Genomic DNA, 25,538 nt, shown 5'->3' with positions numbered 1-25,538 from the left:
CCATGTTTCATACATGACTACGCGCGGAGTCTTCGCTTCAAACTTTTTTGAACCACTTTTCATTTTTATTAATCAATTTTTCGAATGTTATAGGCTTTCAAAAAATAAAAAAATTGTGGATATCTGATATTTTAATAAAATCAATTAATTCTTTATGTTTCTAGTGATTTCAAACGGTATGCATGCATTTTTATCTTTTAAAGCGTCTTTTTAGATGAGCTGGATCAAAAGTATACACAGCAATATCTTCTTCTTTTTTCTTTCTCCTTCGCGGTCTCTGCTGTAATGTGACAAGTGTTGCTGAAAATATCTACGATCGTGGTCAAATTACGTTAATCTCTATTTTTGTTTTTCTTCTTTCATTCATGACTCGCGGTTGAAGGTTTGACGAAGACACACTAAGAACATTGAAATTAACGCGACGACACTGGTCTTTAACTTGACAGATTCAAAAATAAAGTAAAAATTCGTCCTTCAATTTAACTTGCTAAAAAATGGGAGATAAAGTTATAATAATAATAATACAAGAAACATAAAAACGACTTGACTTATACATTTTAACAAGCATGTTGGGAGCTATATTGAGAAAGAAGTGTGAAATTGAAATTAAGTAATTGAATCGAAAGCATGGAAAGAACGTGAGAGGCACGGCATTGAGTGGAGCATATAAAAGTGTGTGTGGATGAAGAAGATGATGTTGTGGGTGCAGTGACGAATGTGTCCCTGCCTTATTTGGTTGCTCACAGCTTCACATGGGGGAGTGTGGCACGAGAATTGGGTGAATGTTTCGGCTTTTGGTTTTGGTGGGTGGGATTATGGTTCGATTGATAATGATATAATTTTTTTTTTTGCTGATTATGTGATTGATAATGATATGAGGTTATTATGAACATAAACAAGGCCAATGTGTCAGTGTAATAGGCACTGGCTTCATCATAATATTGCCAAATCACATTTAATGCCCAATTTATGTTAACATTTCGGTATGATTGTCAAACCCACGTACTATACCCTACGTACTTACGTTTAATCATATTACTTAGCTGTAATCAAGATTATTAGCAAGTGCTTTTTTTACTAAATTCCCGTTCTTTTTTTTTTTTCGTTCAGTCTTAAACTCATAATTCGTTCTTCGATTTCTGTCCCGTGACAAAGATTGACCTAATTTATAGCATTCATGACTTTTCTCCCTGCTTCTATGTTAAACTTTTAATATGATCTTTATACGTTTTGCTAATTTTATGATATAGCATTCAAAATGCAATAATTTTGTTCTGTGGTATGCAGCTTATAATTAAATCCACACGTTGAAAAGAAAATATCTGAGTAACTTCACTTATAATAATTATGCACTTGCCACAGCTTAGTTTTATTTTCTTCTCTCAATCTAATCTTTCCTGTTTTTGGAAATTATGTATGGTTTCGAACTCTTTGCTAGTGCGAACAATTAATATTTTCTTTATATCATAGTAAATTAGTGATGCTTAGAAAATATAATTGGAACAGTTAATATTTTGTAGTTTTTCATGGTACTTTTTGTAAATTGAAAATTTTCTCTTTGTAAAGATGTCCTTAATAGCAACCCTTTTTGTGATTATACTCGTATACTCCCAATACACGTCTTGGTTACGGTCTACGAACCACAGTGGATATTGAAACAATTAATTTTGATAATGCTATAGTTAATTTTTTTTTTTCAGATTATGGGGTTAAAAAGACCATCTCTTTAGTTAAAGGATAAAAAATAATCTGAACTCAACAATAAAAAATTTAAACTTTTTTTAGTTAACTGTATAATTAACATTAAATTAGACATGGTTCATTTAATTATTATGATAGGTAGATAATTTTTCTTTTCTTTTTTTTTAAAGTATTTAATTTTGAAAGGATATAGTTGAAAGCATGTTGGTCATCCATTAATTAATTTTTACATATTGTCAACAATAACCGAGTTTATGAAGTGGTGTCTTAAAAAATAACCTAATCCCATTTGACTAAAAAAATATATGAGGAGAAATTTACTCTAAACCTGTGCTGAGAACCTTTATTGATAGTGAGAATAGATTATCCTTTCTTATTTATTCTCCGCCGTATAAGTAGTAAGTAATACACAAGATCCACTTGCAAGGGTGATGATGGGAGACTTTTTTTTTTTTCTTTTTAATTTATACAATATTTAAAATTTTATTACATTTTTTTTTTTGTTTAAGATTTCTTATAAAATAACTAATTCAAATGATGCTTATTTGTTTGTTTCAAAATTAAAAATTAGTTTATTTCCTTTTAATATACATTTTGAAAATATATTGACATTTTTTTTTCTTTTTAAATGTGCAGTTTTCTAAAATTCTTTACTGTATAGATAATTGTATTTGATTTTCATTTTTTTCGTGAGATATTAATTTCTTTTTAGTTTTTCTTTTATTTAAAGTGTTATTATCAATACTTATATATATAAAAGAGATTTGCATCTCCACAATTTATTTTTCAATTTGCCTCTTTAAATATATTTTTAAAACTAAAATAATTACTTTATCAATATTATTTTTTGAATGACATTTAAACTTAACCGTTTTTTTATTTGAACTTAATATTTTTTTTAAATAAAAAATTATCTACAAAATACATAAAAAATTTTCATAATAAAATTACAAAAACTATTTATATTTATTTTTATAATTATAATTATAATAATAATAATAATAATTTAATTGTTTTTTATTATCATATATAAAAAAAAGTTTACACAGGTAAAAAAGTGGATTCACATACGTTAATCTTTTAGAACAATAATTTATGTTTAAATTAATGTTAAGACTAAAACATATTTTCCATTATATTTTCTTCTTTTGAAATTATTTGTGACAGTTGAATATTTGAGTCTAGACTTATTATGAAATTTTTAGAATATAAATAAAATAGATATGGTCTTGCATAAATATTTAAAATTTATTTTGTAGATAGTGAGACGATTATCAGGACTTAATATTTTTTCTAATTTTAAATTGTTTGAAAATAAATTACGTTTTAATGTAAAAAATAATATTAAAAGTCTAATTTTTTAATTTTTATTTTCAAATTAAAAATTTATTTTCATTCTCATTTCTTATTTAATTGGTATCAAATTTTTATTTAATCGTTGTCACCATCTTTAAAAATTAATTAAATAATTTTTATAAATAAATTAAAATTACAATGAAGAAGTATTATATTATCAAGAATTAAGTATAAATATACATTTTATTTTCTCCATTGTTAAATATATAAAATAATTTACAGTTACACAAATATTACATCAGAATGAAAAATAATAATTAATTAAATATAAAATAATTATCTAAAAGTATAAAAATAATCAAATGCATATTCTAAAATAGAACTAAAATATTTAATGTAAAAAAATTAATTTAGTAATTTAAAATAAAACTTAATATCTAAACATATGTAGAAACAAAACAAATATATACATACTTATTTCTATCTTCAAATCAAATTTAAAAAACTCAAATACGATGTATATTAAAAAAATCCTTATCAAAATTGAACCAAATTGAAAATATAAGTAGTTGCCATTCCTACTTTTTATTCAATAGCCTTTCAGAAAATAATCAACAAAAACTTTCCTTAAAGGATTTATGTACCCTTAAATTTTATTTAATTTACAACTTATAAAATGAATAAATAATTATAATAACTTTTATTATTTAAAGAATATTTAATTATTTTATTCATAAATAATACATTTGACCCTGATCATATGAAAAGTTGGTTGTTTCCTAATAAATTTTAGTTAAATTTTAAAAATAAATAAATATAATTTTTTTAACTTAATTATATTATTAGATTATTTTTTTACATATTAAACACGTTTTTATGTAAACATTAGAATTAGAACATATCAATGGGTATAAATAACTTAAATACCGATGCAATAAACATTAAAGCAAAAATATATCAAAGAGTATAAACAGTCCAAATACTAGTATGAAACATGTTTTATATGTAATTTTTTTTATATAATTAGATTAAAATAACTATATTCATGTATTTTTTAGTTTGAAACTAAAATGATTCAAAAATTCACAATAAACAAGTTTCATTTTCACACAAAAGATTGAAAACATACTTAACTCTAAATTATTAACGAAGACATTCACCATCAATAAAATCAAAGGATACCGTCTTTTCTTATATTGTATCCGAATTTTAATTTATACACAAGTTTTTTATTATCTCATTATCGTGTCAATAGATATGACAAATAAATCTGTATCTGTGGGTATCACTTGAATTCATCTCCATTTTAACGGGAATCCCCGCAAAGACTAGGCATGGATAATACCTGAAGTTTTCAACTAGGGGTTGAGATGAAATGGGGATATATATATATATATATATATATTCCCACCCAAATACCTGTACCCGTTTAAATTACTAAAATATTTATAATTTATTAAGTAATCTAATATATATATATATATATATATATATATATATATATATATATATATATATATATATATAATTAAAGAAAATAAAAACAAGTGCAAATAATAATATTTAATTTTTTAGCTTTTTCTTTAATGTTTAAGCATATCTTCAAAGTACTTTTTCTTTTATCACAATCTTAATTATACATTTATTTTTATTTGTGTTATGTTCAAATTTATATTTTCAATTTCATTGAATCAAATTTGGGTCACACATTTAATTATCTTTACTCCTTTATGATATTTTTTATTTTCTGTTTGATAAAAATGTTTGACTCTCAATTTTAAGTATTCAATTGCATAGACCCTTAATTCAATTCAAGATCAAAAGATGAAGCATCTATGTTTAAATTTGAATTATTATTAATTTAATTTTTTTTATTTGTACTTTTAGTACTCATGGTCAGATATTAACTTCTCACTGCAGTCGACTTCATCAATATTACTATAGAGGTGATTTTGATGTGTACAAGAAATACGATATGTAATTCAAAACATCTAAGTAAGTTACTCAAATTTATTAATATTTATTATTAGTATTTTTTTTATGAATTCTCATTTAATATTATACATTTGGTGTTTGTAGGAATTAAAAAATTAAAAGAAAAAAATGTTCTCATGAGTGAAAATGAATCTGTTGAAGAAGGTACATTATATTTTAGTAATTAAAATTTTTAATTTTAATTATTATATCATATCTAATATTTTATTTATTTTCTATGTGTAAATGGATCGAATGCAAATGAAACTACTAATCGTTTGTAAAATTAATAAATATTTTGGTTATTATCAAATTTTAGTAATGTGTAATTGTTTAGTTTTATATAATTATTTGAAGTTTCTCTAGTTGTTATTTGATACTTTAATTTGAAATTTATATTATTACAATATTTTTTTTAATATTCAACATCATGAAAAGAAAAAAAGAGAATGACGTTTTAATATTGAATATTTTGATAGTATCATGATTCCTTTGATGTGATTTTTAAAATTTTTATAAAAATTATTTAATTGATATTTGGAAATGTGAAAAAATGAGCATAGGTATGGATATAAGAATATACCCGTTACTCAGTGGAGATGAAAATAAATAAAAAAAGTTGTATACCCGCTGAGTTTGAGATTAAAGATGAAAATTAATTTTTATTATAGGGATGAGAATAAGATCATAATACACGTACCCGCTCCGTCCTGTTATCATCGTTACATGTCAAAAAATAATTGAAAAATTATACAATTTTTAATTTACCTTCTCGAAAAGATCAAATAACCCTTAAAGAAGAGAGAGTTTATAAGTTTGACGGTACAATAACAAATATAATAAAAGATATTGAGAAAATGTAAAATATATGAAAAGGAGTGTGTAATAATAACTAAAAGTAAAATGTTGTATGGAAGTACGTATACAAGTGGAGGAACCATATATGAATCCATGGCATGGCATATAAAAGTTTCATCTGTGCAGAAAAATAAACAGAGAAACAATGGTTATATGTGAGTTGTAACTGGAAGGTCCTTGAATATGAGAAAAATAAATAAATAAAAAAGTGAATTAATGATAAGGTGGTAGAGGTAGGATTAGGATGAATTGAGTTGAGATAATGCAAAACCACCGAACCAACATCGTACAACTACAATCAATGCGTAAAATAGTCTTCCTTATTTAATGAGAGCCTTGAATTGTTTGGCCCAATAATCCATCCTTTTATCCCCATTGGATTTTATATAAAAAGAAAATAATAATTACGTTTATATAAAAGAATAAATAAATTTTATTATTTTAAATAAAAATATTATGTTTGATATTTTACAATAATTCATATCGATGACGATATCTTGTTATGCAACATATTTTTAATGAAAATGATAAAATTTATTTTTAAATTTTATATTAAGAGCAATATTATTTTACGATTATTATGGTGACCATTTCTTGTTATGAAATACATTTTTTAATTAAAATAGTAAAAATTATTTATAATTTTTATAACAAATACAACATCATTTTATATTAATTACAAAATTTCACATTTTAAAATATAAACATAAACAGATAAAATAATTTTGATAAGACAATAATTACGTCAATCAACAAAAATTAAAACACTGAAAACTCAGTTAAAAAGTATAAAATTTTAAAATATTCAATAGATAAAGAAAACTAATAAAAATTCATTAAAAATATTCAAATTTACAATGTGCTAAAAGCTTAATTAATTAACATAAAAAAATGGTCCTGGACAACTTAGTTTACACACTCCTAAAGAAGTCTATATTCAATACCTCTTCATATGAATTTAAAGTGAGTAGAAAAAATGGTATCATTTAATTTAACCTTCTTTTTATTTTACATGTTTTAATTCATTTTCATGCTGCTCCCTCCCCAAGGTTGTTGGCATATGTTAAGAGGTCAGAGTCATTTTTTACTATCTTATTTATTTATTTTCTTTTTATTTAGTTCATATAAAAATATGGCTTAAATATCTTTTTGGTCCTCATTTTCGTAGTGTTTGTTGCGGATGATCCTCATTTTGATAGAATGTTTAAAATGGTTCTCATTTTTACGAATGTTTGACATGGTCCTCATTTTCGTAATTAATGTTTTATTTGGTCCTTTTCTGTAACGTCGTTTAAATCATTAACGGAGCATTGTACAGGTGACACATTTTGTATTAGGGTGTATTATGTGTACTGTACAGGTGACTAATTAAGGTTAATTTTTCAATTTAGGGAAAATTTTACAATTAGGAAAATTTCTTCATCTTCGTCTTTCCTAAACTCGGATTTGCAGAGGAAGTAGCTAATACTTGACCTTTCATCATTGGATTGCAGTTGCGCTCTTCATTTCAATTTTTCAATTAATCATCATCAACGAGGTAAGTGAGTTTAGGGTTTTCTGGGTTGTGTTTGCTCGTGGGTTAGGGTTTTCGTAATTCTATTTTGGGGTTTATTTGTCTTTTGATTATTGTGATGTTCTACATGGTTTCTAAATTACATGCTGAGACTGCACCAGATGCCCAAACTTCTGAGAATGCACCAAGTGCTGAAACGGTTGAGAATGCACCAACTGCTGAAACGGTTGAGAATGCACCAACTGCTGAAACTCAAACAACTCAACCACCAAGGAATGAAGTGGAGAGTCAAGCAGCACCGCTACCAACACCAGAAGAACCATCTCAGCAGTTTAGGATGAAATTACAGATTAGGAGGAGGCCATGATAGCAGTTACAAACGTCTTAGTTATTTTTTGGAATTTCTGATATATAATTCATTATTGATGTACTGTATTTTGACTTTCCTTAAACTTCGTTCAATTTCACTTTTGTCAAACATTGATGTAGTACATTTTGATGAGGATGAATTAATGTTATGAATTTAATTTTTTTCAGACTTAGATCAATTTAATTTTTCCCAAGCTTAGATCAATATCACTTACTTCAATGCTCAGATTAAGATGTCATTTTGAACATCAAACTAATTCATTTCTTCATTTAACAATAGTACAAAATAGATTGGACTTTAAAAGATTACATACAATAACACTACGAATAATACAATAACAACACAAGTGAACCATATTACTAATTGCAGCCTCTTCTCAGCAACCTTCAATGACTTCTCCACATCATTAATCTATCTCATTTGTGTCATGATGAAGACATCCTTTTCATCAACACCACCATTTGAAAAAGTTGCAGCCCACATTATTGAAACCACCACTTTGTAAATCAATAAACCAAAAATTAAAACCAATTTATTATTAACACAAAAATAAAAACAAATTGTACTGTTCTACCAATATTCTTTGGAGTTCTTGTCATCCTCAAAGCTGCCATCTCTCCGTAGCCAGCTACAACTCGGGTTAATCCATCTCTCGTTGAACCACCAACAGTGCACGAAGATTGGGACCGTAAAATACCTATATAATGGGATTGCAGTAAGAAGAAGATTGCAGCAAACACCAATTGGGAATGGAGGAACAAGATTGCCAAAACTCACCAACTGCCCAAATATTCCTTACCAAAATCCTAGCTCACTTATTTATTCCCAAATATCTAATTACCACGCCTGTACAGTACACGTAACACACCCTAATACAAACAATGTCACATGTACAATGCTCCGTTAATGATTTAAACGGCGTTACAGAAAAGGATCAAATAAAACACGAATTGCGAAAATGAGGATCATTTTAAACATTCGGTAAAAATGAGGACCATTTTAAACATTCTGTCAAAATGAGGACCATCCGCAACAAACACTACGAAAATAAGGACCGAAAAGGTATTTAAGCCTAAAAATATTTAGAACCTTTTTTTCTTATTTTGAGCTTTGAACTTTAAACCTTCTCACAGGGATCTTTAGTTTATATCTTACATAATTTTTGATTTAGGAGATTACTGACCTTAATGTTATCATTAGGATAATACAAGAAAATGAATACCGACTCTTTTTTTTTTTCTAAAGCCTCGTCATAATATAAAGGATAATGATATTTTAATCTATCTTTTTTGATTCACTTTTAATTCACTATTTCAATCATCATTAAATTATCTATTTTTATTTTTTGTAGTACTGTAATGTGATGATCTAATGATGATTGAAGTGATAAGTTAAAAGTAGATGAAAAGAAAATAGATTAAAGTATCATTGTCCTAATATAAATAGTCGGTGTTTCTGATCTAATAAATATCTTTATTCTCTTTCTCTCTTTTTTTTTTCTTATGTTAGATTTTGCTTAGAACTTGTTAGTTGTCATCTTTAACATAATATAAAAAAAAATTGTTTAATTCAAAAATATTGTTGGAACATATAATAGTACCTTCTTAAAAGTGTTGTCAATTATTGAAATATTGAAGAATTGTGTCTTCATATGTTTTTCTCAATATATCAAATATTCTTTCATCAAACAACTACATGATGGAAACCTCTAAAATTATATACTAGTTATTCACACATGTTGCAACTATAGATTGTAAGACACAAAGGACCACCTATTCAATAATGAAATACACTAAATTATCAATAATTATAAACTAAGAAAATATCACATATAATAACAATTCAAATAAAAAGGACATGTATGCATATTAGTGACAAGAATAATTCTAGTCAAACCTGTAATAAATTCTAGGGCTTAGTTTTACTGTGTGTGCAAAATGTTGAATGTAATATTCGTGAAAATTGAATATATATTGAGAGATTTGCAAATTTGTGTAAAATAATATCATAATTATTTAAGATAATAAGTTTCATTAAATTTTTTGTTCTGCTTAAAAGGAAACTCGTGACCTTTTTTATCATAATGATTGCAGATATTTTTCGAAAAAAAAAAATTCACAAGTTAAAATACAATGTAAGGCGAAATATAATTCATTCATTTCATATGAAATTTATTTTTGGTCCTATAGTTCCATGAATAAACAAATTTGATATTAGATCGAATATTTGATTTTTTGAGTTTTTTTTTTTAAATCAAACAATTTTTTGGCCCCATTTCATTATTAAATGAAAAATAACACGATGTTATTATGCACCACATAAGTAATATATATATATATATATATATATATATATATATATATATATATATATATATATATATATATATATATATATATATATATATATAATCATCTGTATCAACAAATCATTGAGTTACCAAATAGACTTGGACATAAAAGAAAAAACAGTTAAACAGTTACAAATATTAAAAATAAAAACTGTAATTGTATAAAATAAAATAAAAATGGATAATAAAGTAGTATTTTATTAACATACACAAATATTTCAGACTTAATTATGAAGTATAAATTCGATTTAAAATTCATATAAAATAATAGTTTAAATACCACAAAAAAAACGACCCGATTATGTATTATGCAGCTACAACTTTTGTTGACCAAAATATTTTATATACTGATCCAGAAATTTTTTATAATCCATCACAAGATTACGAAAGTTTCTTTTAAATATATTAATATATTGATGGTGACAATATAAATACGAGTTAAGAGGCTATATATATATATATATATATATATATATATATATATATATATATATATATATCTTTGAAAAAAATATTAAATAACAATAAAGATTTAGAAATCAATAATAATTAGTTATTATATTAAATAATTTAGACATCATTTTAAAAATTAAAAGTGATTGATATTTAAAATAGTATTTATTTTTAATAAAAAATATAATGAATAATTGTAAGCAATAAAAACTTTGAAAAAATCAATTTAAATTTGAATTCACAAATTGATTATAATTTTTCATTAATAATAAAATTTATTTTAAATACTAATAATTTTTAACCTAATCAATATAATAACTAATTATTTTGTTTTTAGTTTGTTTTTTACAGATAGAGTAGTATGATTTTAGAAGTGAATATTTAAGAAAAGGCAATAAATAAAATAGTGTGTTTTACCAGTAATTTATCATTTTTTTGTTATCATTGCGCAATATAGACGTTTTCTTTGTTGTTGCAAATAAAGTTTACGTTTTTTTTTTGTTATGTTGGAAAAATAAATGCTTATATTTTGTAGTTGTAAAAGTATTCTCCTTTATCTTTTAGAAGAAATATACATTATGATATTAAGCTGACACTGGCATGATGTTATAATTAACATATTTTAATATATTAAAGTAATATAAAGTATTTAAATTTTACAAATACAAAAGTCATGTAGACTTCGAATAACTTAACTACATACATTATAAAAGTCACTTAATTTGATAATTTGATAATCACTGTGACTTTCCATTTCATTTGCATCATCATTTCTGGTAGTCACATCACCCAGAAACTAAAACTGAGATCTTATTTTGTCGGTTTTTTTTATTTAGGGGTTCTTCTAAATTTAAATTTATAAAAATTGGTCGGTTGAATTTTTTTTTTTTGCAAAATAGAGTCAAGTCGACATTATAAGTGAAATCGTCTTCCACCATGCCGGTTTCTTTTTTTTTTTTCCAAAAAACGAAACCGTGCTCTGAGAGACCGATTTTCATTCACTTTAAAAGTGAAGTCGTCCTTATACATGGAAACTTCACTTTTTGATTTTTTTTTTTACGTTTTATGTATATTTTTTAAATATATATTATTTATTTATTTTTTAAATATTTGTCTACAGTAAAAATATAAAAAATAGTTTTAAAAAATTCTAAAATACGTAATCGTTAAATCTTAATACAAAATTAAAAAGATAAAATAATACAAATAAAAAATTATTAAAAAATCGTTTGATAATTATATTTGAATATTTAATTTGTTTAGGTTTATTTTATTTGTGGTTTAGTTAGTCTACTAACTATCAAGTATCATTTAATAAAATACTAAATTTGTAAAATCAAACGAAGAAGTAGAGAACGTTTTGACCAAATCGGAAGAAATTAGCGGAAAAATTGCAAAGGAGGATGTCACTTTGTTTCTCTACTGTAAATAAATATAATATATAATTAAATATATATATATATATATATATATATATATATATATATATATATATATAAAGCTGAATGTAAAAAAAAAAAAACAAAAAGTGAAGTCGTCAGGCCCAAAGACGATTTCACTTTCAAAGTAAATGGAAACCAGCTTCTGAGAGCACGGTTTCGCTTTTTGAAAAAAAAAAAAAACCGGCACGATGGAGGACGACTTCACCTTTAATGTTGTCCTCTACCTCGACGATTTGACCCTATTTTGCAAAAAAAAAAGTCAACAGAACCCATTTTTACAAATTTGAATTTAAAAGAATCCCTAAATACAAGAAAAGTATATTTTGTGAAATGAAGGTTTTGTTTTAGTTCAACAATATTGTTCAAAATCTGAGTTCTTCAAATTTTGAGTTATTCGTGAAACTTTGAAGTTTCACTGCCAAGACAAAAAAAAAAAGGCAGAAATTAATAGGAACTTGAACACTGGATTCAGCTGAAATCCAAAATGGTAGACACGGATAAGTTTGCAGATATTGAGTAGCTATTACCTTCATAAATACTTCCCTCTTTGTCTTTTCAAACTTCCTGTAATATTTCACTGTTCTTGGTTCTGGTTTACAAGTTCAACAAATAAACTTTATACTTAGAACAGACCGCAACCATTAACGCTCAAAGAAGAAAGCAAGAAAAGTTAGTGATCCCAAATTGTTACTAACAAACAAGGATGGATTTGTATCTGAATTACATGTAGCAGGAAATGATCATGATAAAAACATTAACAGAACCACAACATATATTCCAACAGGACCAATAACGGAAGCACGAAAACACTTTGATTCAGCCATAAAAACTCAATCTTAATTACCAGTGTTCGCATGGTGGGTTCATCCATTCTCAGTTTCCTGTCATCTTTTTTGTCGGCATTCTTTATCTATAAAGCTTTGACCTGTTCAAGAAGAAAAGAATTAAAATTAATTTATATAAATTATTTTATTAAAGTTTTACCATATAAATATTAAGTATTTTAAATTTTAAAATAAAATATATTTATCTTCTTCTTTATAATTTACATGCAAAACTCATATTTACATGTTTTCTAACTTTTATTTTGAAATATTTTTTAAAAGAAAAACATTAAAACAATACGAATTGAATGAAGTGAAACATCCAAGTTAGTTCTAGGAAAAATACTTATTGATGTTTTTCTTTTGTAGGACACAAGATAAAATGTTAAGAAACATATTATTTAAAGATTATGTTCTTTCAAAATTATTTAATAATTTACCCTTCTCTATGTAACTAAGTGTGTCTCTTAGACATAAGTTGCCAAGCGATATTATATTGAGTTCCCTTTCACGTACATGTTTAAAATCCCATGATTGGAATGGGTCAATTAGATAGAAGGCTAATTGAAGCCTGTAAGTATCAGGCCTAATGGGCTAGTTGCATTTGGAAGCCTGTCTCACGATTGGGTTCATTTCTCTGCCCAAAGAGCGAACTTATTTATTGGAACTGTGTACAGGGCCCAATTTTGCGAAAATTGCAAAGCCGACTTCCGAAATTTCAGGCCAGATAAAGTGTTTTTTCTATTTGTATTGGTGAAAGAACTCTTTATCAAAGTAAATCTCAAGGAACTCAAATCTAGTAATATTACTGTTCCAAACATATATTCATATTTAATTTGAATATTATTTTTAAAAAATATAATTAATTTTTTTTATAAATTTAAAAAGTTAATTAATAGTAGATCTGTGCATTTCGGTGTATTTTTGTATGTTAAAACAATCATAACATTTTCTTTTTCAAAGGAACTGTATCTTTCTATTCATAATATGTGTTTTGGATAAGTAAAATGTAAATTATTATATATATATATATATATATATATATATATATATATATTTAGTTTAAGTTAATATTATTAACAGAATGATTATTTTTAGTTGTGATTTTGCAGTAAAGTTTTTTGAAAATAATTAGTCTAGAAAATTCTGTTATTGTTGGAGAGATTATCTGTCAAATTCAGTTTTGAATAAAAAGAATATATAAGAAATGGTTTATTAAAGTAAAAATAAACTAAACAAATGTACAATGAACATGTATTCGAAACATAATTATTTAAAAATAAAAAGTAGATTCCGTAGGTAATAAAAGACTGTGAGAGGCCAAAGAAATTATTTATGAGATATTTCAAGAAAATTTCACTGCAAATACATAGGAAATATTTAATTCCAAATACATAAGAAATTTTCATAAATCTAAAAGTAAAAAATATGAAACAAGATCAATATAATTTTACCTGTTAATTTTTTAAAAGTTTTTTTTGAAAGAAGAGATGATGATATGATTGTATTGGCAATGGATTATTGGACGACGCGGCGGTTTGCATTGCTAAGTGCGAAGGCACGCAACGTAACTTTAATGCACACGCCATCCTTGTGTTACCAATATTCTCTCTTTCTCTCTCTTATTATTCAATTCAGAGAGGTTTAAATGCACTTCACGTGCTTCATCCACTCAGTTCCGATCCCCTTCACGTGCCTTTCATGAGTGGGCCCACACGGCTTATCGTCTTCAAAGCTTAAGATGAATGATCTAGATCAAGACACGTGGAGAGGTGAGTTCCAAAATGAGGCACGTGTGAATAAGTGTGATGCTTGGAAACGTGTTCGATAGAAGCCTCACTGTTTGCGTGACGCTCCAGCTGGCTGGCACCGCACACCGTTCTGTTCTTTTCACGCGCCACCAATGCATCTCATCTTAGTGTGGTGATGAAATCAAAGCCTTTATCCAGTATCTGCCAAAATCACCATGTGATTTTTTTAACCGTTTTCCACTTGCCCAACCATGTTTCTTAAAAAAAAAAACATTTTTTTTTCTTTTTCTTATACGATACTATGTACTATTTTAAAAGAAAATCATTCCATATTTAAGTAAAAAATTGCAGTACTCATTCCAAATTCCAGTACATCATAAGATGTATTTTCAAAATTATTGATAGAAATTGATTTTCTTTTTTATTTCTTTTACCTATACTCCTAACAACTCTTGCTAACATGATCCATTTTAAATCATTAGTAACACTACTAAAATAAGCTCACATATTTCATATTTAACAAGATTCTTTGATTGCTTATACGCTAATTAAGCTAAATTCTAAAATCATATTGGTTTAATTCTTAACTACGTGTACAATTTCTTCACTGAAAACATCAAATTTATTTCAGTATTTTATATTGCTCCGGCAGAATAACTTTTTATGCTGTTAGCAGATACGTGAGCGTTGAGTGCACAGAAAATATATACACTCCATTTTAAATATACAACCAATTAATTATTTATTTCAATTTTTAAAAGCAATTTATTGGGTGCTGATTAATCTTTATTGTTCTAAAACAAGTATAGTTATTTGAATCATTTGATTCTATAAATTGCAACTAATAAGTTTAATTAGGAACTTCAGTTTCAGTTTAATTTTCGAGGCACTAATTTGATAATTTCACTAATATATTTATAATTAAAACTGTAAACACAAACAAATATTTAATATTTTAACTTTTAAAATTCAAAGGCAATAATATTTTTTTTCTAACAGCAAAAAAAAAAAACAAGGGTCAATACGGGTCTCCATCAATATAATCTGTTTCGGTACTTAACTTCAAAGTATACGAATTAAATATAAAAAAGAACACCAACAACTTCAGTTTTGGGTGACTTTTAGCTTTTGTTAGCCTTGTGTTCCACTCAAATTAGAAGCGCAATGAGGTATATTGCGTTTTTATCTTGAGAATTCTAAAGAAACCAAAATGTGTACAATTTCCTAGGAATCATCTTTTGTTTAACTTTTGACATCATTGTTTGATAAATTAATGTTTTTGAAGGGTTTGGTTGTTTTTCTTTTGATTAATTAAGGTTTGGAAACAGCATGCAGCACTTGGTCAAAACCGCTTTTACTTTCTTGGTGATCACACTTGTCTTTACATGGTATAATAGTAACAGACCCATCAGAGAAAGAGGGAGACGAGTGAAAGTTTTAAAATAATTGAAAGATAACAAAATCCAGTACAAGTTTTTATTGTTACAAAACTTCACAACAATATAAAATGATAGGTTGGCCTCTGACCCAAACATTAGAGTATACAAAAAAACTCTTGTTAGAAGAAATCAACTCTGTAGTTGGATCCTACTAATGTGAGTCACACAGGTTTAGTCTCTTGAATACATAACAGAACTTTATTCTGATATCTTATAGATTTAATAACACCTGGAGAAAATGTCTTCAACAAAAACATCGAATCTAAACCTATCAATCTCAATTTATTTTATTGGGAGTAGTTAAAATAAAATATATGATACAAATTTTGTTTGAATATTTGTTTTTGTTAGAATTCTCAAATACATCAGAAATAATTTTAATTTAAAGTACATAAGTGAATATGAATTTTGTCTTGTGACTCAGTTTTAGGAAGTTTTATGAGATTGAGTTAGATTTAAAATTTATATTTAATCATGAGTTATATAGATATCGAGAGATTGTTCTTTTATATATAACATTAGTTTTACACATACAAGACATTTGATATAACTTTTAACCTAAAACTTTAAGGCAATAGTGTTATGGATCTTTATTTTTATATAATGTTTAACTTTGTCTATTCTATCTAATATGAAACTTTGACTCACAATTATATTATTTCAAACAATCTTCCCTCAAGGACGAGTCTCCTATTTTTTTCTTTTTTTCTTCTTTCTTTTGTTATGGTTATGCGGTCAATTACTCCGATAACCTTCTTTTTTATGTTATATTTATACTATCAATCACTCGTCGATTTTTATATTAATGTTGGAATTATATTATATTATATGTATTATAGATAATAAAAGTATATAACTAAATGTAAGTTCATCTTACAAATCACATATTCGTAGGATTAAATTAAATTTAGAGTTTAACTTTTAATATTTTTTAATTATAAAAAAGAAAAATAAAATAAAATAATTTTATAAATGAAAAGTAACTTAATGCACGTTACCTTTCTTGCTTCTTGTTTGCAACTGTTTGTAGGTAGAAGACCCTAGCAACCACATGACGCAGATAATGATGTGGAGGCCTTCATACTCACTCTCCTGCAAATGCTCCTTTATCCAAACATTTGCAATGCCTCACTCAGGTTAACTTCAACACATTATCTTAAAATATGTTACCGTTTCAAACCGAAAGAGAATACTTCCATATGAACCATAAAAGAAAAAAAACATTTTTTTTTTGTCTCATAAGTATATGTTTTCTACATTTAAACTATTAAAAATAACTTTTTGGGCGTGTGTTTTTATTAGCTTTTCCAGTGTATTTTAGAATCATAATAGGTAAAATATGATCAAGTTATAATTTAAACTTATTTGTAAAAACTAAATGCTTATTCCTTTTTCATTTATTTTAATTGTTTTACCATCAATTAAACCAATTATTGTAACTAAATGTAAAAACTTTAACGTACGTACATGTATTTTTCTTTAAGATTAAAAACATGTTATTACTATATTTTATTTTTATTATCATTTAAATGGTTTAATCTAACTTTTTTTCGTAATCATTTCCAACACCGTTACTTGAATTTTAATATTTTTAAAAAATATCAGTGGTTAATAATAATAATAATGATCTTAAATTTAAAAAATATAATTTATATATTCAAACCGTTTATTTATCACATATTTGAAAGTTCTATTTATTATATATCTTATCATACAATAAACATGTATACTATACCATATATAGGCTAAAATAATATTTGTTCAACGATTCTTCTGCCCTCAAATATAAAATACATAGCAGTATTTAAATGCTTTCTTTTCAATCAAACGTGGATAAATGAATAAAAAACGTGGATAAGAAAATTTGACAATATGTTCCATTTAATTAAATAATAAGAAAAAAAAGGGTGTTGAGGGCAGGAGGCATGGTTTGATAATTGTTGCATACTAACTATGGTAAAGTGAGAAAGGTAGGTTGACCTAACCATGGTTTAACGTTTTGCGTTTTGCAGTTAGAAGTTGTAGAGACTATAGCAGAGTGTAACCTGCATCTTTCAATTCTCTCTCTTCTCGTGTGTTTCTCCTTCTCTACCCTTCGTGCCTTGCTCCCTCTTCCTTCTCCTTTTCTCCAATTTTCACATTCCGTTACCAACCAAGCAACAAAACACTCTTTTCTTTTCATTCGGTGGCGACACACCTCCTTGTCTCTCCTTTTGTTTCCTTCCACTCGCAGTTTTTTCCGAATGTGTGTTTCCCCTCACAACTTTCCTTTCTCGTCCAGTTTTGTCTCCCCTTTCCCAGCTTAACCTCATAACTGAATCCCACTTCCTGTTTCTATCTTTGTCTCTCTGTTTTTCTTTTGGCTTTGGTCGGCGAAGCCCAAATCTCAAAGATCTGAGAGCGCCTTCATGAGATGGAAGCGGACAGACAGTTGCATTTCGGTTATTAAAGGAGGTTCGTGGTGTTCGATTGAGGGCGTTGAAAACTTGAGATAATTGGTTGGTGGGTGGTAGTTTTAATTTGTTTAGGAGATGAAGATTGACGCGGGGTTAGGGCGCGTGGTGTGGGACGAGGGGGAGAAGGCCATGGTTGGGGCTGTTCTTGGTGGTAGAGCTCTGGAGTTCTTAACGACAAACTCCGTGTCGAATGAGAGTGTTTTAATGGCGGTTGGGAGCGACGAGGGACTTCAGAACAAGCTCTCGGATCTGGTGGAGCGTCCCAACGACTCAAATTTCAGTTGGAATTACGCGATTTTCTGGCAGCTCTCGCAGTCGAAATCCGGTGACTGGGTTCTGGGTTGGGGAGACGGGTGCTGCAGGGAACCCAACGAAGAAGAGGAGAGTGCGGTGAGAGGAAAGCTGAGGCTTCTTCGCGTGGACGAGGAGATGCAGCAGAGGATGAGGAAGGGGGTGTTGCAGAAACTGCACACTACTTTTGGAGGTTCGGATGAGGACAATTACGCCTTTGGCCTCGATCACGTGACCGACACCGAGATGTTCTTCCTTGCTTCCATGTACTTCTCTTTCCCTCGGGGGCATGGTGGCCCAGGTAAGTGCTTCGTTTCCGGGAAGCATTTATGGCTGAAATCTATTTCTGATTACTGCGTGCGGTCTTCCTTGGTTAAATCCGCTGGAATTCAGACCATTGTTATGATCCCTACCGATTTGGGAGTGGTGGAGTTGGGTTCTGTGAGAGTATTACCCGAGAGTTTTGAACTCGTGCAGGCCGTTAAAGCTGTGTTCTCCACGCAGTGTTCGCCGTACCCTGGGGTGAACGTGAGCGCCGGTGGGAACGCCGTTTTTACCGGTTTGGCAATTGGGGATGGTAGTAAGGTAGATGGCGGAGTTCCAATTCCCAAACTTTTTGCAAACGCATCTGGCAATCGGACGCATTTCAGAGAGAAACTTGCAGTTAGAAAAATGGATGATAACAGGCCTTGGGCAGGCCATGGCCTCCCCAATGGGAACAACCTTAGCAACAATCCGAATGCAAGGAATGGTCTTCATGTTCCGGGTTGGGCAGTGAATTCGGGCGTCAGACAGGGTGGTCCTGTTGAGATTTTTGCTTCGAGGGCATCCTCGAGCAGTGTTGCAGCGGAGCTGGCTAATGGTGGTAGACAGGATTTCAGGCTGGGCAACGGCTATCAAGCTCAAAGGCAGGTGCAAATGCAAATTGATTTTACCGGAGCCACTTCTAGGCCCTCTCATGTGAGACCGGTTGTTGGTGATTCAGAGCTTTCTGATGTTGAGGCCTCTTGCAAGGAGGAGCAACCCAGTGTTTTGGATGAAAGGAAGCCCAGAAAGCGGGGTAGGAAACCTGCTAATGGAAGGGAAGAACCCCTGAATCATGTGGAGGCCGAGAGGCAGAGACGTGAGAAGCTCAACCAACGGTTCTATGCATTGAGATCTGTGGTCCCTAATATCTCCAAGATGGACAAAGCTTCGTTGTTGGGCGATGCCATTGCCTACATCAACGAGCTTCAGGCGAAGGTCAAGATCATGGAGACTGAAAGAGAGAGATTTGGAAGCACCTCGAAGGATGGATCAGTTTTGGAAGCTAACTCAAGATCTGAAAATAAAAATCAAGAGAAAGAAGCTCCTGACGTGGATATTGAAGCAGCTCAAGATGAGGTAACTGTAAAGGTGAGTTGTCCTTTTGATACTCACCCTGTTTCCAAAGTAATTCAAACACTCAGAGAGGCACAAATCAGTGTTGTAGAATCAAAACTTGCTGCCGCAAATGATACTGTTTTCCACACATTTGTAATTAAGTCCAAAGGACCCGAACAACTTACAAAGGACAAGTTGATTGCTGTTTTTTCCCCACCAGAATCCAACCCATTGCAGCCATTGTCATCAGTTGGATAACAAAGGAACTGCAGTTTAGCAGTTTAGCATAGGCAATAGGGATTCATACATAGAGAAAAACCGATTTCTAAAGCTTCCTCAGAAATTTTTGTTACACCGGGAGGATCTAAAAGTACAAGCGGTGGGAACTAGAGTAGTAGAATAATAGTTCCCATTAACCATGTAGGCAGCCATTTTATGTTTTGTCTATAGTGTATACACATCAGAAATATTGTTCCTGTTATGTCAATTATTTTATTTAGTTTAACCAATTTAGTTGTTATGGGTAAAGAGTTTGTTTATATGTCTGATATCATGTTTTTAAGGTTTTCTTTTTCACTCTTGTCCGAGGGGAGAGTATTAGTTAATTTTTTGATTTTTTTTTTATATTGTTTAGATGTGTTCTTTCTTACTAGAAACACATATAATTGTAAATCGTTTTTATTCTGTATGTTTTAAGTTGTTTTTCCCTTCATAAGTATTCAAGTACACTTGTTTCTCTGGTTTTGGTTTTGTGTTTTATTCGTTATCCTGGAGAGTTTGTCTTTCCTGTCTTTCCAATCTCCACGAGGACATAAATAATAATAATAATCTGAAAGAGTGACATCGGAGAACTTAAATGCTTTATTTACTATGAGCTTGGACATAAGGTGAACCTTCATTATTTGGTTGACTAGTGGCAGTGTAGAGATAAGAAACTGAACATTTATGCAAAGTGAGTGGATTGTATTTTGTGGTACAAGTTGCACTTAATTTGTTTGATTTTGTTTCGTTCCCCACTCACTTTATCTGCAACCAAATGAGTCCGAATATTTGATGCACATGAAAAGGAAGAAAAGTATTGCCATATTGGTACTGCTCTTAAATTCTTGACCGTTCCTTTGTTATTACTACCTTTCTATGGAAATCGAGGTATCTCTATTTCATGTACAGAAAGGAACATTAGGCTAAAAGGCTATCTAGGAAAAAAAGAAAAAAAAATAAGGAAGCTAAACTTGTCCTATTTATTTTATTAATATTCCCGGGCAGGAAATAAAATATACGAAAACACAAGTACCGTTCTGCAAAAATAATAATACTAGCATATAGCATAGCATTGTGTTGAGTGGTCCTGCATCATAGGTGTCGGTGTCCCTGTTTTGAAATTTGATATTTTGGAAAATGTTCACGTGCTAAGGTACTTTTGCTAATGAGTTCTGCAATGACAACAATCATGTGGTGCATGTGTTGCCTTTCTAAAGTGATTGAAACTTGCAACTTGGAAAAAATAAAAACAAATAACAAATAAAAGAAAATTGATTAAAAAAAGAACAGTTGTGTGACTAAACGCAGCGTCCAGCCACCCTCAACAAACCCCATTCGTGTTTCTTTCCACATGAGCAGTGACTTCTGTTTATACGGATGGTGATGAAATCACGACCCGTACGTAGTACCTATCTCACTATTAGTGTGTTAGACTGGGTTGAAAAAATTACGCATAATTAATGATTTTGAGTCTGATTAAAAAAAGTTAACCCATAATTTACCAACAAGAACCATGTTCACACTTCGGTGTCATTAAGTGATATTGATTAGTACGTACAATACTTAAATTAAATGTTGTTTGAATAATAGTTCACTGTGATTTAAGTTTAGGAGAATTTTCACAAGAAACACATGTAACTTAGATTCTTCCTATAATTATCTCTCCCATCATCCACAAGTGCATGTATAAGTATACATATTATAGTTATATCTATCAAAACTGATAAAAATTAAACAAGCACATGCATAGATTATATAATAACAAATTCACATTACTTCTTCACAAGGTCTATTTTTAGATTACTTCTTTCTTTCTCTATCTCCAAATATACGTTAGTTTATTATATTGTGAGATTTTACAATATTTTTAATCACAAAAGCACATATTAAGTTCCTACAACCAGTATCTGTTGAGATACAAAATTAGGAGGCACATTGATTTGTAAAATTCTCATCTATTTTTCTTAGGAAAGTGCTATCTCCAAATCTTGTCGGTAATTACAACAGATATATAGAAAGAGGCAAGTCAAGTGTTGCCACCCAAGTCATCAACTTTGTGACAGTAAGATGTTTTACTGCTACTGCATCACAGAGTTGCAGATCTCTGATCTTTTAACTTTTGAGAGTAAATCCAACCCTTCAAGATCTAAGAGGGGTTAGAATAAAAATGAAGTGGCCATATGAACATTTTGGAGACACATGACTAATAACATAGTAATGAGCAGTTGTAGCCATTTACAAAGAGCTTATATTCTGCATTTGGTGAGTGGAATCTTACTTCTTGGCCATTCATGTATATATGCCCCACTAAAATTTCTCTCTTTGCTAAAAAAAAACCTTCTTCAATGTTGCACTTATAGAAATAGGGATAAGAATTTTTGTGTAATCTATCTACACTATGAATTATGCAGGATCTCCAAATATGCTAACTGTGAGATTAGCAGAACCAGTATATTGATACAATTGGGCTTGGAAAAGATTTCTCTTCCTTATACCTGTTGATCTTCTAATGTCAATAACTGTTTTTCTAGTTAGACATGTCATTGTCACATAGTATAACTTCGGTAGCAACACCTAACTTCTATCTTCTCACATGTCTGATATATATTTTGACAAACTTTTAGCATGTCATATTTCAGTATTTCTCTCTCTCTCTCTCTCTATATATATATATATATACAAACTTTAATAAATTGTACATGACATACCTTATTGCACTCATCAATATAAACAAGTAGGAGACAAACTTGAATAACTATATAATGAGCAACACTGTCCAAGTTTAAAACATATAAGTACGTGCAGCTGAACAGTGGATTACTTATATTATTATAATGAAAACTTTGCATATAAAATGTAAGTACTAAGTAGTCCTAGGAACAAGACATGGGGAGCTGAAACATGCATAGTATTATTGTTGTCATTGTTACACGTACATGAAGAGTAACCTGAAACAAGAGAAAATGTGAGGAAATAAGGATCGAAAAGGCAGTGGTCGTAACTGAACTTGGTCGTTGCCCATACCTCAAGTGGCAGCAACATAGCCTTTATTCCACTTTGGATGATGATTCTAATCTTCAATGTTTAAAGCATCCTTGTCCTTTCTCTTTGGGGGTGGTGAAGGATTAGTTGTATGGATGGGATGTGGGGTTGGTTTTGTGTAATAAAATCTGAAATAGAAAACATGCCATGTGTGGTGGTGGTCACTGCTCTATCAATATATGTCCCTTTTTTTTTTCTGCATGCATATCCACATTAACTTCAAAAGCAAGGTGTGGGATCCATATCCATCCAAAAACAAAGATATAAACTGAGAAAATAATGTTTGATTCCATATGAGGAAGGAAAGTGGGTATGATTGACCTCATAAGCTCCTTCACAAAACCACACGTTAGGCTGTCCCATCCAGTTTAATTTGGTTCCATGGTTGCTTCAAATTCAATGGTGAATGCATGTCTCTACCACTGATTTAGATAATCAAAATAATTGGACTTCAAATTATATATCCTCACTACTATGACGAGTTAAACGAGGAACATTACTCGCATGTGTTTCTTATTTTTCTTCGTTTTAATTTTTGGGATAGGTAGCACCTAACCTAACCCACTCCTTCATCTTCTTTTTGTTACTATCTCTTAAAAAAGTCAGTTGTGTAGGAAAAATATCATTGTCAAAATTTTCTTAAAACTTCATAAACGTAGATATTTTGTGGGCACGAAAGCAAGTTGTTAAGTTTCACAATCAACTTCAATCCAAAGCAATTAAACAAGTAGGGTCTTATTTGCAATTTTGTAGAAATTAAGCATGAACTTAAATATCAAGAAAATAAATATGCATTTGTTGTTGTTGCTAATAATAAAAGTAATATCAAAGACCATATTTACTTACTATTACCATTTCTTATCCAATCCAATTTGATGTGTACCTTTAAAGTGTTTCTGAAATCATAAAAAAAGTCAAAGGATTTTCTTCCTGCATCGTCGTGTTTTCTTGGTGCATCCATTGTCTTATTGAAATGATTTAGTTGCTTTATATTAGAAAATGATTTAAAACTCTAGTTTCGTTTCAGGCTTTCTGTCATCTTTCAAATTTATATTTCAAATTGTACAATTCAAACTATAGAAATACATTATGGATATCCGTAATTGAATTTAACAATTTATAATGTATAAAATAAATATTTTTAAATTTTAAATTGTATCATCTAAAATATCACAGATTACACAATTTAAAACTACAGTCAAAATACGGAAAAAATATTAGACTATCATTTTCTATTAGTTACAACAAGGGTTAGAAATCATGGGGGTGCAGAAAGAAAATACGAGGGTGCATAAAAACAAAACATGGAGTTAATCTAAAGAACTATGTGTAGTAGTAAAACAACACCTTTTTATGACTCAATTTGAGCAGTTTCTTACTACACCTCTACATTATTCTTCCTACACCCTATATATAAAAGAAGTTTTCCATTTTATCCTTTTTAGATTATCTGAGAGTGAAAAATGATTTCCAGATTACACAGTTTAAAAGGTTTTTAAATTATATAATCTGAAAGTAAAAAATAATTAAGAAAGAAATGGTTTCTAAATTACATAATTTAAAAGTCATTTGACTTTCAAATTACATAAACTAAAAGTTATTTTTTTAAGAAAAAAATATGACTTCCAAATAGTTAAGTTTGAGATTTTTCAATCTGAAAAAAGGTAAAATAAGATTATCTTATATGAGGGTGCATGACGAAATATATAGAGGTGCAGGAAGAAGCTACCTCAATTGCAAATGATGTGAAGAACCCCAAATATTTATTTTGTTACTAAAAAACGATTTTGTGAATTTTTTCACCAATAACATATTTCACTTTTCGAGCACCTATATGCATGTTTTTGTTGTGATGATTTCCCTATTGTTTCAAACCATAAGTGTGAGAAATATCTTATGTAACACATTTTTTTTTTAAATTATTAATTGAATTTTTTAAATAATAATTTCTTAGGCCTTGCGTCATATTTGTGATTTTTCCATAATTTATAGCTTTCAATAGGAAACAATTATAAATATTTTGAAAAATAAATTATCATCGCTTATCTCAATATAAATTTTGTCTGCATAAAATTAACATTGACAAGGTAGTTTATTTATAAGAAGGTTTCATGATTACATCTTAATTTTTGTTTGTTATGAAATCTATTTGAAA

The 25,538-nt window shown here is 28.8% G+C and overlaps 1 pseudogene; it reads left to right on the top strand.

Moving 5' to 3' along the window:
• The first annotated feature begins 17,968 nt into the window (after positions 1-17,968).
• On the top strand, positions 17,969-20,619 carry LOC114187922 (transcription factor MTB1 pseudogene; annotated as a pseudogene).
• The last annotated feature ends 4,919 nt before the right edge of the window (positions 20,620-25,538 follow it).

Source organism: Vigna unguiculata, chromosome 6 (genome assembly GCF_037176805.1).
Source record: "Vigna unguiculata cultivar grain cowpea cultivar isolate G323 ecotype 2 chromosome 6, ASM3717680v1, whole genome shotgun sequence".
NCBI lineage: Eukaryota > Viridiplantae > Streptophyta > Magnoliopsida > Fabales > Fabaceae > Vigna > Vigna unguiculata.
Note: the sequence above shows the minus strand (reverse complement) of the source record. Positions and strands in the feature narration are given on the sequence as shown.